Below are 12,884 nucleotides of genomic sequence, written 5' to 3'. Positions count from 1 at the left end.
ATTCACACTACAATGAAAATTATTATCCCCAACGCGTTACAAATTTTAACGACATGATTAGAAACTGGTTGATAAAATGTCCTTCGGTATAACTAGCCCATCGGATGAAAAGGTGTATGTGTGATGTTGGAATAGTTATAGATTCATCCTAATAATAATGCAGATGATTTCCCAAATTATTATCAAATACATTAACACGAATATTTATTAAGAACGTATAGTGCCTATGTTATTTATGAATCCTTTTGTCGTTCCCACTTTGATGGGTTGATAAAATGATTGTAGTGTAGAATATTAGATAAACGTTTCAATCCATGTATAGGCCACACAAGAAAATTTACGTATTTATATTTTAAGTTTTTATAAAAGCTTAAGAATCCTAGACGACTCTTTGTGAAGAAACACTAAGTGAACTCACAGGCAGATTATAGATAATCTGGGGGTTAAGTAATGTTTCCCACGAATGAGGTCCAGCAGAGAAGGTTGTTCTTCAGGGGACCTGCAAAACAGACACCGTAAACTCGTCACTGAGAAGGGGGGGTTCCTCCTTGTGACCACCCTCCGGCGTGAGAATCAGACTAGATTGCTCTGAATATAAGTGTATATTAAGAGATTGCTAGATAAGATTGAGATAACAGATGATGTCCTTACCATTCCAAGGTGTTGGAGTATTTATAGCCGAAGGTAGGTTTCCAAGCAGGTACAGCCGGCTGAATAGTATTCATGTTCTACCAACAGTGGATTACGCACAGGCCATGCTGGTTGGTGGATAGGTTACGGCCAACAGTAATAAGGTCGGCTGTATACTGTTCCTTTTACTGCCGGCTACGCACTGTTCCACCAACTGTAGGCTGCGCACGTCCCATCGTAAGGGTTGGTGAGTAGGCAGCGGCTAATAGTGACAAACAGTACTAGAGGGTGCTCCTCCTCGTATTGTTGTCGGTGAGCTGTCACCCTGTGATTAGTTCATGGGCTGCTCTGGTCAAACTGTCTGTTCTGCCCATACCTTAGTAGGTATAGTACGAAAGACCTTCCAGAAGCATACGGACTGGCTCATTTAGGCGGGAGTGTTCCCGCCTTGCTCATTCCTTCATGTGACTACTGAAGTAACGAATGCCTTGTGCGTGTAACCTTGCTGTTAGTGCGAGTAGCCTTCCCTGATGGCTTGTATCCGCAGCTGCGGGAACAGGCGGGGTATTTCACCATTGGGAGGCTTTCCCTGCGGGTACAGCTGGCGTACTGCGCGTAAGGTTCTTTGAGCATGGTGTGTCCTGCTGGAGCAGTTGGTCATTGCGCAGACGTCCCTGTTCAAGGTGAGTCTTGCGGGTCCAACTGGGCTCTGCTGGGACCTACCTCTTCAAGTCCCCCCAGTCCAATGTTCTTCTCATGAATGTTTAATAAAGTGAGGTGAACTTTTGGACTTAGCAAGGGGTTTTGAAAAGGGTATAGTTTTTCGGTTTTCCGTGGTGATTCATCCCGCGGTTTTCCTGATGTCACGCAGAAATTCCCGACTATTCTGCTTGATCTTTGGGTGTGAAGCGGGTAGGTTTGTAACCTCCTCGCGCGTCAGGAGCGTTGAGTCCCAATTGTGTGGATTCTCCATGGGGTTTTGGTGGTTTTCGACATAGTGATCATTTATGCTGAAACCACCAATTCCATCTTGGAGTTTTAAACAATATAGTTCTCGACGTTCCCGTCGTGCGGGAATGTTATTCACGTTTCCGCAAGCATGGCCCAGAAGATCCTTCTTGGTTTGAATTCCCTACAGAGTGCTAAGTACGTGAAGGGTTTTGCCTTGACACTGTACCCGCACTCGTCTTACGGTTACTTTACTCCCAAGGTATTCTTGGCTTCAATTCCCTGCGGGTGCTCGGTATGTGAAGGGTTTTGCCTTGACACTGTACCCGCATCCGTCTGACGGTTACTTGGTTGCCAAGTTATTCTTGGCTTCAATTCCCTGCGGGTGCTAGGTATGTGAAGGGTTTTGCCTTAACACTGTACCCGCGTCCGTCTTACGGTTACTTGGTTGCCAAGGTAAGGGGTATTTTCCCGCTCACTTGAATCTTTTTGAATTTTGAATTTTGAAATTCGAAGAGTTGGTGGAAAGATAGGAACATTCCAAACATCTGAAACGTCGTGCGACGGTTTCTTCTGACTGTGTCAGGACGTGCAGGAAGTTATGGTGAAGTGACAGTACATGGTCATTCCAGACGCTTTTTCAGGCGCGTGGGCGCGATTTTTCGGGCGCGTGGCCGCGAAATTAATGGTATGCGTCCTGTCAACAGCTGTTGCCAGCTTGCTTTTTGCCACGTGTCGTGGTTTCATTGCACCTTCGTTTTCTCTCTCTTCCGCATTAATTTCATCGCATTAATTGCGATTAGTATATAAAGGGGGAGAGGGTTATTTGTAATCCACACTTTCACTCTTTTCTTCATCTTCTTTGCGATTTCCGGCGAATACTTATCCTTTTCAGGCAAGCATTCTCCCGAAATCGTTTTCTTCTTTTACACGATGTCTCGTGATATCGATTCTACAGCTGACGACAGGAGTACTGCTGGCGAGTGCCAGTGTGCTCTGCCTGGCGATCTGTACCGGTATGTTGTCAGGAAGTTCATGCTCGAGTCTCTCGAGCCTGAGTTTCCTGAACCCCATCAGACCGTGTACGATGCCCCCCGAGGCAAGATCGGGGTTTATGCAGCATTCTTTGTCTATGGGAATCTTAGGTTCCCATTGACAAAGTTTGTTTACCGTGTCCTTGAGAGGCATGGTGTTCATTTGACCGAGTTGCACCCCATGGCGATCGCCAAGATTCGCCACTTCGAGTGGGTGTGCCGGATTTTGGGCGTTGAGCCCTACGTTGACCGCCTGATGACCTTCTACACTTGGAGGTGCATCCAGGGGTGGTACACCCTGACAACCCGAATCAAGGGTTTAAAGATCTGCGCGACCGAGCGCAGTCTTCGCTCGTGGAAGCGGGAATTTTTCTTCATATCCGCTCGCGCCATCCCCATTGCTATGAAATTCAAGAATGGGCAGGCACTTCCCAGCCTTCACGCTTCCAGCTACCAGGAGGCGGAATGGTTTGCCAAGATATCTCGGGTCCAATCTCCGGTTTACCGGTTTGCGGAGTCCGGGATGGTGATGCTGGGGATGAGCCGGGTGTGGAAGGAGGCTGATGCGCGCAAGATTCCGATCGTCCTCGAATACGGTTCGAATTCTGTTCCTTACGGTATGCCTTTTTCCCTTTTGTTGATTTTGAATTTCTTCTAACTTTTTTCTTGTTTATTTCAGAGGGGAACGACCTGCAGTCGCTCCTTAATCCGCGGGAGGCTGACGGTCCCGCCCGGATGGGTACTCGCGCTCTAGACGAGAACGAGTTGCCCATCCTAGAACAAACGGCGGATCGGTTCGTGGAGGTCTATCCGCTAGGCCATGAGATCCTCAGTGCCCGTCGGCCAGGTAAGGCGCTCTTCGCCCCTCGACCTCTCAATGCTGAAACCTCTGCTGGAATTCCTCTAATCGTATGTTCTGATGAGGAATCCGCAGATGGTCCTCCGTTGGTGCGGAAGAAGAAGGCTGCCGGCGGGAAGGGGAAGGAGAAGGCCTCCACTGCCGATCCAGCGCCTCGGTCTGATTCGGAGACCGAGAGCGAAGAGGTGGCGGGGAATCCCGGTGGTGATAAGACCACTGCTCCGGAGGTTGCGACTGTCACCTCCGGAGAGCCAAAAAAGACGACGGTGACCGGCGCGAAGAGGCCGGCTCCATCGGGTCCGTCCCCGCCTCTCCGTACCTTTAGGCTCAAGAAAACCCGTAAGTACAATTTTCCTTTAGCTTTTATCTTCATAGCTTAATCCTTAGTCTTTTAACACTTTTCTTCTTTACGCAGGCGTGGATGTTGGCGCATTCCAGGGTGAAGGGCCGAGTAGTACCTCTCCGCCAATGACGGTAGGCTTGGTCAGCCTACCTGAGGCGTCGACCCAGGCGCCTGCGCCTGCTCCCGCTGGTTCAGTTGCTCACTCCTTTGAGCCGACTGTTCCAGCCGAGATGACGTCACCGCCGGCTGTGAGTGCGATTTTTACAGCATCCTTCACAGAGCCGGCGGTTACTGTTGCCGCGGATTCTGCGGCAGCGACCGCGGCGGCGACCACGGCGGCTGCTACCATGCCCCCGTCATCGGCAACGACGGCCGGTCCATCAGGTACGCGTGGGGCTTCTCGCATCTCTCCGCCACCTTCCCATCTGCCTGACCTCTTGGATGGATTTCCATTGGGTTCAGGTGATGGGTTCGGCGGCTATCGGCCTGTAATTGACCCTACAGGTGCGTAGGGTTCTTTTGGCCCATTTTTCTACATATATTTTATCATCTTTTCCTAACTGCTTTTTGTTTTTTGCAGTGTCGGATTCCAATGAAGTGTATGTTCCACGATGGAACATTCGCCGAGGAACAACCCTTCGCACCCCTGTGGAGTGCGTGGAATGGGCTCGTCACGCTGCTCCTAGTGGTGCGTTGGGGGAAGCCATGGCTAGCTACCAGGAGGGTAGGCTAACCAATGAGCTTCGGGTTCTCCTTGCTCGGATGCAGCCGCGCGTCGAGCTGCTTTGTCGTGAAAACGACAAGTTAAAAGCAGCTCGCCTTAAAGAAGTTGCTCAGGCGCGGGCCATCCGAGAGGAGAACCAAAGGCTTTCCGCTATAGCTGCGGAAAAGGAGAAGGCCTTCAAGGCCCTTGAGGTTGAAGTTCAGGCACGACTCGAGGCCCGTTCCAAGGCTGCCCAAGCTGTTAATGAACAGCTTCGGCTGGCTAAGGAAACTGCGAGGAACGCAACCGAGAGGGCCACCAAGGCTGAAGCTGTTGCTGAGCCTCTGCGCGTGGAGAATGAAGAACTTAAAGCCAAATTAGAGGCTCTCCAGCAGGCTAATGATGCCTTGGCGATGGAGGATGCTAAGAAGCTTCAAGAAATCTTGGACCAGAGGGGGGTGCTTGACCATACCGAGCGTAAGCTATAGGGTGTCGAAGAGGCTGCGGCTAAAGAAGTGTTGCTTGCCAACCTCAACAAGAATGAAGCCGAACGCGCCCGTAACGAAGCTCAAGCTGCCCTCCAAGAGGCTCTGGTTGCCAAGGAATGGCTTCTTCGAGAAGCGTTGTCTCAGGTAAGTCTATCTTCATGTCTTCACGCTTTTCTTTGTAAACAGGGTGTTGACACTTGTATATTTTCTTATGTAGGTTGTGCATCGGGTCTTCTCAGAGACATCTTACGACGATGCTATGAGCGCAGCCCTCAACGCTTCTCACGAGGATGGGGAACGGGTCGGCTTCCTGCTTGGTCTAGGGTTCGTTGAGAAAGGCGTCCCGCCTTCCAACTTCCCTTTGTATAATGTGGATACTGAAGCTATTTACGACCAAGCAGTGAATCAGTATGCTGCCTTCCCGCATCCTGTGGTGGAGAAGGTGAATGAAGTTGCTGCTGCTGATGATGGGCTAGCTATCCTTAAGGCTTTCCTTGAACAGCCACGCTCTACTGACGGCGCTGGTCCAAGTGGAAGTGGCCCTGAAGCCTGATCCTGAAGATCCCTTCCCGCTGCTAGGATAGATTTAGTTTGTATAGATTTACTTTCTTGTAGGCGGGTAGTTACCCGGCCATTCTTGTAACGAATATTTATGAAATGTAAATCTTTGTGCGGCTAAGACCGCTTGTTTCATTGGATTCCTTGCTTTATAAACGTTATATGACTTACATACTTTAGTTTAAATTAGCAATTTTCCAAGTGTTTAGAATAAGTTAACCTTTGAACGTGGTAGATAGGTGTGAAGTTTTGCTTCCTCTTCCGTGATTGTGCGGGTAGGACCGTCACTTGCACGTAGTAGGATGGCTAAACTTTACCATCTGACCTGCGTGTAGGTTTTCCTCATCTTTGAGGATAAGTTAACCTTTGAACGTGGTAGATAATAGGTGTGAAGTTTTGCTTCCTCTTTCGTGATTGTGCGGGTATGACCGTCACTTGCACTTAGTAGGATGGCTAAACTTTACCCATATCTGACCTGCGTGTAGGTTTTCCTCATCTTTGAGGATAAGTTAACCTTTGAACGTGGTAGATAATAGGTGTGAAGTTTTGCTTCTTCTTTCGTGATTGTGCGGGTATGACCGTCACTTGCACTTAGTAGGATGGCTAAACTTTACCCATATCTGACCTGCGTGTAGGTTTTCCTCATCTTTGAGGATAAGTTAACCTTTGAACGTGGTAGATAATAGGTGTGAAGTTTTGCTTCCTCTTTCGTGATTGTGCGGGTATGACCGTCACTTGCACTTAGTAGGATGGCTAAACTTTACCCATATCTGACCTGCGTGTAGGTTTTCCTTATCTTTTTTTTTTTTTTTTTTTTTTTTTTTTTTTTTTAGGATAACCTTTGAACGTGGTAGATGATAGGTTGAAGTTTTGCTTCCTTGTTCGTGATTGTGCGGGTAAGACCGTCACTTGCACTTACAAGGATGGCTAAACTTTACTTACATCTGACCTGCGTGTAGGTTTCCCTTATTTTTAACGTTGTGTTTATGCGGGTTTTGCCGCCTTCCACACGTAACGACTTACTTCTTCCCGTTTATGCGGTGAATACCGGCACCAGTGGGAAGTTCATAAGTATAAAGGTAAACACATTATGAAAGGAGAATCATTTCCATTAGAAGTGGCTCTAGGCCTTTTCTTTACAAGTTTTGGAATTGATCTACATATAACATTTGCGTAATTGAGCTCCATTCCATGTTCTTGGGATGGGAGTGCCATCGAGCCTTTCGAGCCGGTATGCGCCCTTTCTAAGGACTTCTTTGATAATGTATGGCCCTTCCCAGACCGGGGCCAGCTTTCCCGGGCGCTCTTGGTTTGAAGCCTCGTTGTTACGCAGTATGTAGTCTCCTATATTGAAGTTGCAGAGTTTTACCCGCGTGTTGTAGTACTTTTGCATTTGTCGTTTGTAGTTCTCTTCACGCACTGCGGCTAAGTCTCTGCGTTCCTCGGTTAGCATAAGATCCAACCGTCTTTCCGCATCATTGTCTTCTGGCTGAATCAAGACCCTTGGTGAGGGTAGACCAATTTCGACCGGGACCATGGCTTCAGTGCCATAAGTGAGGCTGAACGGGGTTTCTCCCGTACTGGCCTTCTTCAGCGTTCTGTTTGCCCAAAGGACGTGCGGAAGCTCGTCCACCCAGCCGGATCTGTGTTCCAATAGTCTCTTCTTGATGCCTTCGACGATGCTCTTATTTGCTCTTTCTACATCACCATTACCTTGCGGGTGTGCCACTGAGGTAAAGGTGTGGGTGATTTGAAGTTCTTTTAGCCACTGTTGTAGCTTCTTGTCAGCAAAGTTGGTGCCGTTATCGCTCACCAAATTCTGTGGAAGTCCAGAACGACAAATAATAAATTCCCAAATAAATTTTTTGATATGTTTCGCGGTTGTTTGGGCTAAAGGTTTTGCTTCTATCCACTTGGTGAAGTAGTCGATGGCTACCACTAGGAACTGAACATTTCCTGCTGCTGTAGGAAATGGGCCTGTCACATCGATGGCCCACTTCTGAAATGGCCATGAAGAAGTGACTGGAACTTGTTCATTCTTCGGGCGATGCGTGTTGGGTGCGTAAAGCTGGCAAGACCTGCATTTTCTGATGTATGCCAGTGCATCCGTATGCATCCCCGGCCAAAAGTATCCCGCGTTGTTTAGCTTGGCTACAACAGCGCGGGGACCTGCGTGTACTCCACAGATGCCTTCGTGTACTTCCCTTAGGAGGTAGTCAGCATCTTGGTTGTCCACGCATCTTAAGAGTGGGCCAAGAAAGTTACGTCTGTAAAGGATGTCATTGACGAGTTGATAATTCAGTGCCTTACAGCGTAGTTTTCTTGCCTGTGTTTTGGACTCCGGTAGTGTACCTGTCGCAAGGTATTTTATTATTGGTGTCATCCACGTTTCCGTGCCGGTTTGGATGACACAAATTTCCTTGTGCGGGACCGAAGGTGTCTCGAGGAATTCAATGCGGATATCCTTTCCTAGGTGGGTAAAGGCTAATGAAGCAAGCTTGCTTAACGCATCCGCAGATTTGTTTTCACTTCGCTTGACGTGTATGACTTTGCAGTCATTGAAATCGCGCATAAGGGATTTTGCTTGTGCAAGGTACAGGGCCATTGTGTCGTTCACGGCCGTGTACGTCCCGTTGATTTGATTGGCTACTAACATGGAATCCACGTGGGCTTCCAAGTTTTTCACTCCCATCTTACGCGCAATTCTCAGCCCTGCCAGGAATGCCTCATACTCGGCTTCGTTATTCGTACTTGGAAAATCCAATCGAATAGCGTAGGTGTATTCTTGGCCCGCTGGGTTGGTTAGCTTTAGCCCTGCGCCTGAACCCTCGTTATTGGCTGCCCCATCAGTGTAGAGTCGCCAGACATCATTGATGTCTTGTGCTGGAGAGGGTTGAGCCTCTTCCTGGCACTCTTTTTCCCGCGATGCAGGCACTTCTGCAATAAAGTCGGCCAGAACCTGGCCCTTTATGGCTGGTCTTGGCTTATACTTTATCGCGTATTCTCCCAACTCAATTGCCCATTTGGCTAGGCGTCCCGATAACTCGGGTTTGCCTAGAACGTTTGCAAGTTTGAAGTTGGAGAGGATGGTGATTGGGTGACCCTGGAAATATCGTCTTAACCTGCGTGAGGCGTGTAAAAGTGCTAAGACTAATTTTTCGAGGGTAGAGTACCGGGTTTCTACGTCTGTTAGGATACGGCTGACATAATAGATTGGCATCTGGATGCCTTTTCGCTCTACTAGCAGGACTGCCCCGGTTGCTCTATCAGTTGCGGAAAGGTATAGGATTAACTCCTCTCCCGCTTCTGGTGCTGTGAGTGTTGGGAGTTCGATCAAGCGTGACCGAATCTCCTGAAAAGCTGCTTCCGCTTCTGGTGTCCAGCGGAAGTGCGTTTTTTTCAAACAGTTTCTCAACGTTGACACGAAGGGGAACGACTTATCCGCGTGGTTTGCCAAAAAGCGATTAAGTGCTACTAGTCGTCCGTTCAGTGTCTGAGCCTGTTTAATGGTAGTAGGTGATTCCATTTTGATAATGGCTTCGACCTTTTCAGGGTTCGCTCTGAAGCCATCTTTAGTGACGATGACCCCCAAGAACTTCCCTTCTTCCGCTCCAAAGGCACACTTGCTCGGGTTGAGCTTCATGTTTATCTTCCTGAGCGTGTTGAAAGTTTCTTCGATGTCTTTCAACATCGCTTCCGGGTCAGGGCTTTTGATGACCAAGTCATCCATGTAGACTTCCAAGTTCCTCCCAATTTGGGAATGAAACTCTTTGTCCATCAGGCGTTGGTATGTGGACCCGGCATTCTTAAGTCCGAATGGCATCATTTGATAACAAAATGTGCCATCGGGCGTCCGAAAAGCGGTTTTGTCCTGATCATCAACGGCCATGTGGATTTGATGGTACCCCTTATACGCGTCCAGGAAGCATTTAAGGCGGAATGGTGCCAACGAATCCACCTTAAGATCAATTTCAGGTAACGGATAACAATCTTTGGGGCATGCTTTGTTCAAATCCTTGAAATCTATGCACATGCGCCATTGTTTGTCATTCTTCGGTACCATAACGGGATTTGCAACCCAAGTTTGATATCTACTAACGCGTAAGATGCCTGCGTCAAGAAGTTCCTTGACTTGGGTTCTACACGCGTTAGTTTGTTCTGGCCCCATTACTCTGCGCTTTTGTACAATCGGTGTGACAGCCGGATCGCATTTGAGCTTATGCTCTGCCTTACTCCGGGGTACACCAGTCATGTCAGCTGGTGTCCACGCGAAGATGTCGGCGTTCCTTTGTAATAAGCGCTTAAGTAAGGTGCGTGTGGGATCAACAATTGTTGGGCCAATGGTTACGGCCTGGTCAGGGTACTTGCCATTGAAGGCCCATCTTTCTGGTTCAGTGATGGTTGGTTTAGCCATCTTTGGTTTGGGTTTAGATGAGACAGATGCGATGCATACCTGGGGAATGCCGGTGATCATCGCTACACCCTCAGCTGTTGGCCATCCTATCATGCCGTGGACTGAGGATACCACGGCGTTGAATCTTGCCATCCCGTCTCTCCCGAAGAGAATGTCGTACGTGTGGTGTGGCTTCCTCATTACGACAAAGTCCACATCTTCTGTGCGGGAGTGTTTTCCATCTGTAAGAGTGACGGGGAAAGATAGGATACCCAGGGAGGTGCTTGTGCTGCCATCAAACCCTTCCATCGAGGCGCAGATCGTTTCCAGGCGCTCTTTGTCTTCGTCATCTAGCTTGTCGAAGAACTGCCTATACATCACCGTTGACGAGGCGCCGTTGTCAGCAAGAGTGCGAGAAGTGATGTAGTGCCCCAGCTGGCTTTTTATGACGATAGGGCCTTCTTTGCTGGGTCCTCCTGGCACTCGCGGGAAGCGCACCTCAGCTTCCTTCCACGCGCATGGTTCTGGCGTTCGCCTTTTTCTTCCTCTGATGTTGCCATGAACCATGTTGATGCTGATGTCAACGGGCTTTCGTCCGTTGCCCCGGTACCGGTTGTCGTTCCGTCCTCCCTTCTTGATTGATGCCACCAGGTGTGCCAATCTTCCATCCTTGACGAATGCTTCAACAATATCTTTCAAGGATGTACACTCTTCCGTACCATGACCTTTTGTCCCGTGGAAGTCACAGGATTTGCTCTGATCCGCATTAGGTCGGTGCCGGATCACTGGAGCTTTTGGCCACGGTAGCTTTTCAGTGGCAAATATCTCCGTGACGCTTTTGGTGAGTGGCGTCCACCGGTGCTTTTGGCTTGAAGGGTGTGTGTGATTTCTTCCGCCAACAAGAGGGCGAGAGCTGGATGAGGTGTCAAAGTTTACCCTTGACTGCCAAATACCTAGCTTCCTCTTTTTGTTCTGCCGGGCGATCCGGACATTGTTCTCTCTTGTCCTCTGCGTGTAGAGGTGTGTACTCTGGGGGAGGTCCCTTCCCAGTTGCTTCTCTGTCTCGGCAAAGCGCTTGGCCGCCGTCATGATGGCATCCCATGTTGATGGCGTGCCATCCTTACCCGTCAATGTGCGGATAAGCTCCGGGTATTCGGCGCCTTGGATGAAAGCGGCGCGAACAAGATCTTCACTTACGTTGCCGAGACTTAGCTTTTTGGAGTTGAAGCGGGTGATGAAGTCTAATAAAGATTCATCCTCCTCTCTAACGCAGTTGAGGATTGTCCACTGTTCCTCGGTGTATTTCCTCTGTTGGCTGAAGTGCTGGCTGAACTTGTTCTGAAAGTCCGCCCAGTCATATATGTGGTGGACCGGTAAACGATCGAACCATGCCCTGGCCGCTCCAACCAGAGTCATCTGGAACATATAACACCACGTGGGTTCCGTCCAGTTACTGACGGTTGCCCCCGCAATGAATCTGTTCAAGTGGTCGTCTGGGTCGGATAGACCGTCATAAGTGCCAATGTTAGACATTTGTTTGGCACTTCTCGGGGCGATTGCTTCCGCAATGTCCCTTGCAAATTTTGACTTTCCTGCATTTGTAGCAGTTGGCCTAAAGGTTTTTGAGAAGTCACGCGGGTTTCTCTCCGTATTTGTTGGTTTAAAAGCTTCCCCAAAATTCCTTTTTGGCCGGGAGTCCGTTTCCTTACGCTTCCCTTTCGCCTTATGGCGAGGGTTTGCGTCGGTGTCGGATTCTTCTCTCTCCTCGTCTGAGTACTCGCACTCGCTGTTCATATTGAGCTGTTGGTGAGTACTGCCGAATTCGTCAGCCTGTTGAACTGAACGCAAGCGTTCATCCAATTCAGCTTGGAACTCTCTTTGACGTGCTTCGGCCCACGCCTTCACTTGATCTAGTGTTTGGCGAGGGGCCCTCGTTCGTTTTTCCAACTGGGCATCAGTGAACCCCAGTGGAATATTTACTGCACTTGCCCCGGCTTGGGTAGTCGGGGTAGTGTTCGTAAGATTTGTGTAACCGCCGGTGTTCCCCCCAGTTGCTGGGGTTGTAGTTACCGGGGTTTCTTGGTCGGTTACTGGCCTTAGGACCGGAGTAACGTTAACCATTTCTTCAGAAATTTTGAAAAAACTAAATTAGTTCTAGCTTTTATGCACGGATGGCGCCAATGAAGAAACACTAAGTGAACCCACAAGCAGATTATAGATAATCTGGGGGTTAAGTAATGTTTCCCACGAATGAGGTCCAGCAGAGAAGGTTGTTCTTCAGGGGACCTGCAAAACAGACACCGTAAGCTCGTCACTGAGAAGGGGGGGGGGGTTCCTCCTTGTGACCACCCTCCGGCGTGAGAATCAGACTAGATTGCTCTGAATATAAGTGTATATTAAGAGATTGCTAGATAAGATTGAGATAACAGATGATGTCCTTACCATTCCAAGGTGTTGGAGTATTTATAGCCGAAGGTAGGTTTCCAAGCAGGTACAGCCGGCTGAATAATATTCCTGTTCTACCAACAGTGGATTACGCACAGGCCATGCTGGTTGGTGGATAGGTTACGGCCAACAGTAATAAGGTCGGCTGTATACTGTTCCTTTTACTGCCGGCTACGCACTGTTCCACCAACTGTAGGCTGCGCACGTCCCATCGTAAGGGTTGGTGAGTAGGCAGCGGCTAATAGTGACAAACAGTACTAGAGGGTGCTCCTCCTCGTATTGTTGTCGGTGAGCTGTCACCCTGTGATTAGTTCATGGGCTGCTCTGGTCAAACTGTCTGTTCTGCCCATACCTTAGTAGGTATAGTACGAAAGACCTTCCAGAAGCATACGGACTGGCTCATTTAGGCGGGAGTGTTCCCGCCTTGCTCATTCCTTCATGTGACTACTGAAGTAACGAATGCCTTGTGCGTGTAACCTTGCT

This window comes from Bidens hawaiensis, unplaced genomic scaffold (assembly GCF_021521415.1).
Source record: "Bidens hawaiensis isolate Kalapana, Puna unplaced genomic scaffold, B.hawaiensis_p1.1 tig00064289_1, whole genome shotgun sequence".
NCBI lineage: Eukaryota > Viridiplantae > Streptophyta > Magnoliopsida > Asterales > Asteraceae > Bidens > Bidens hawaiensis.
The sequence above is the reverse complement of the archived record's forward strand: the minus strand, read 5'-3'. Positions refer to the sequence as shown.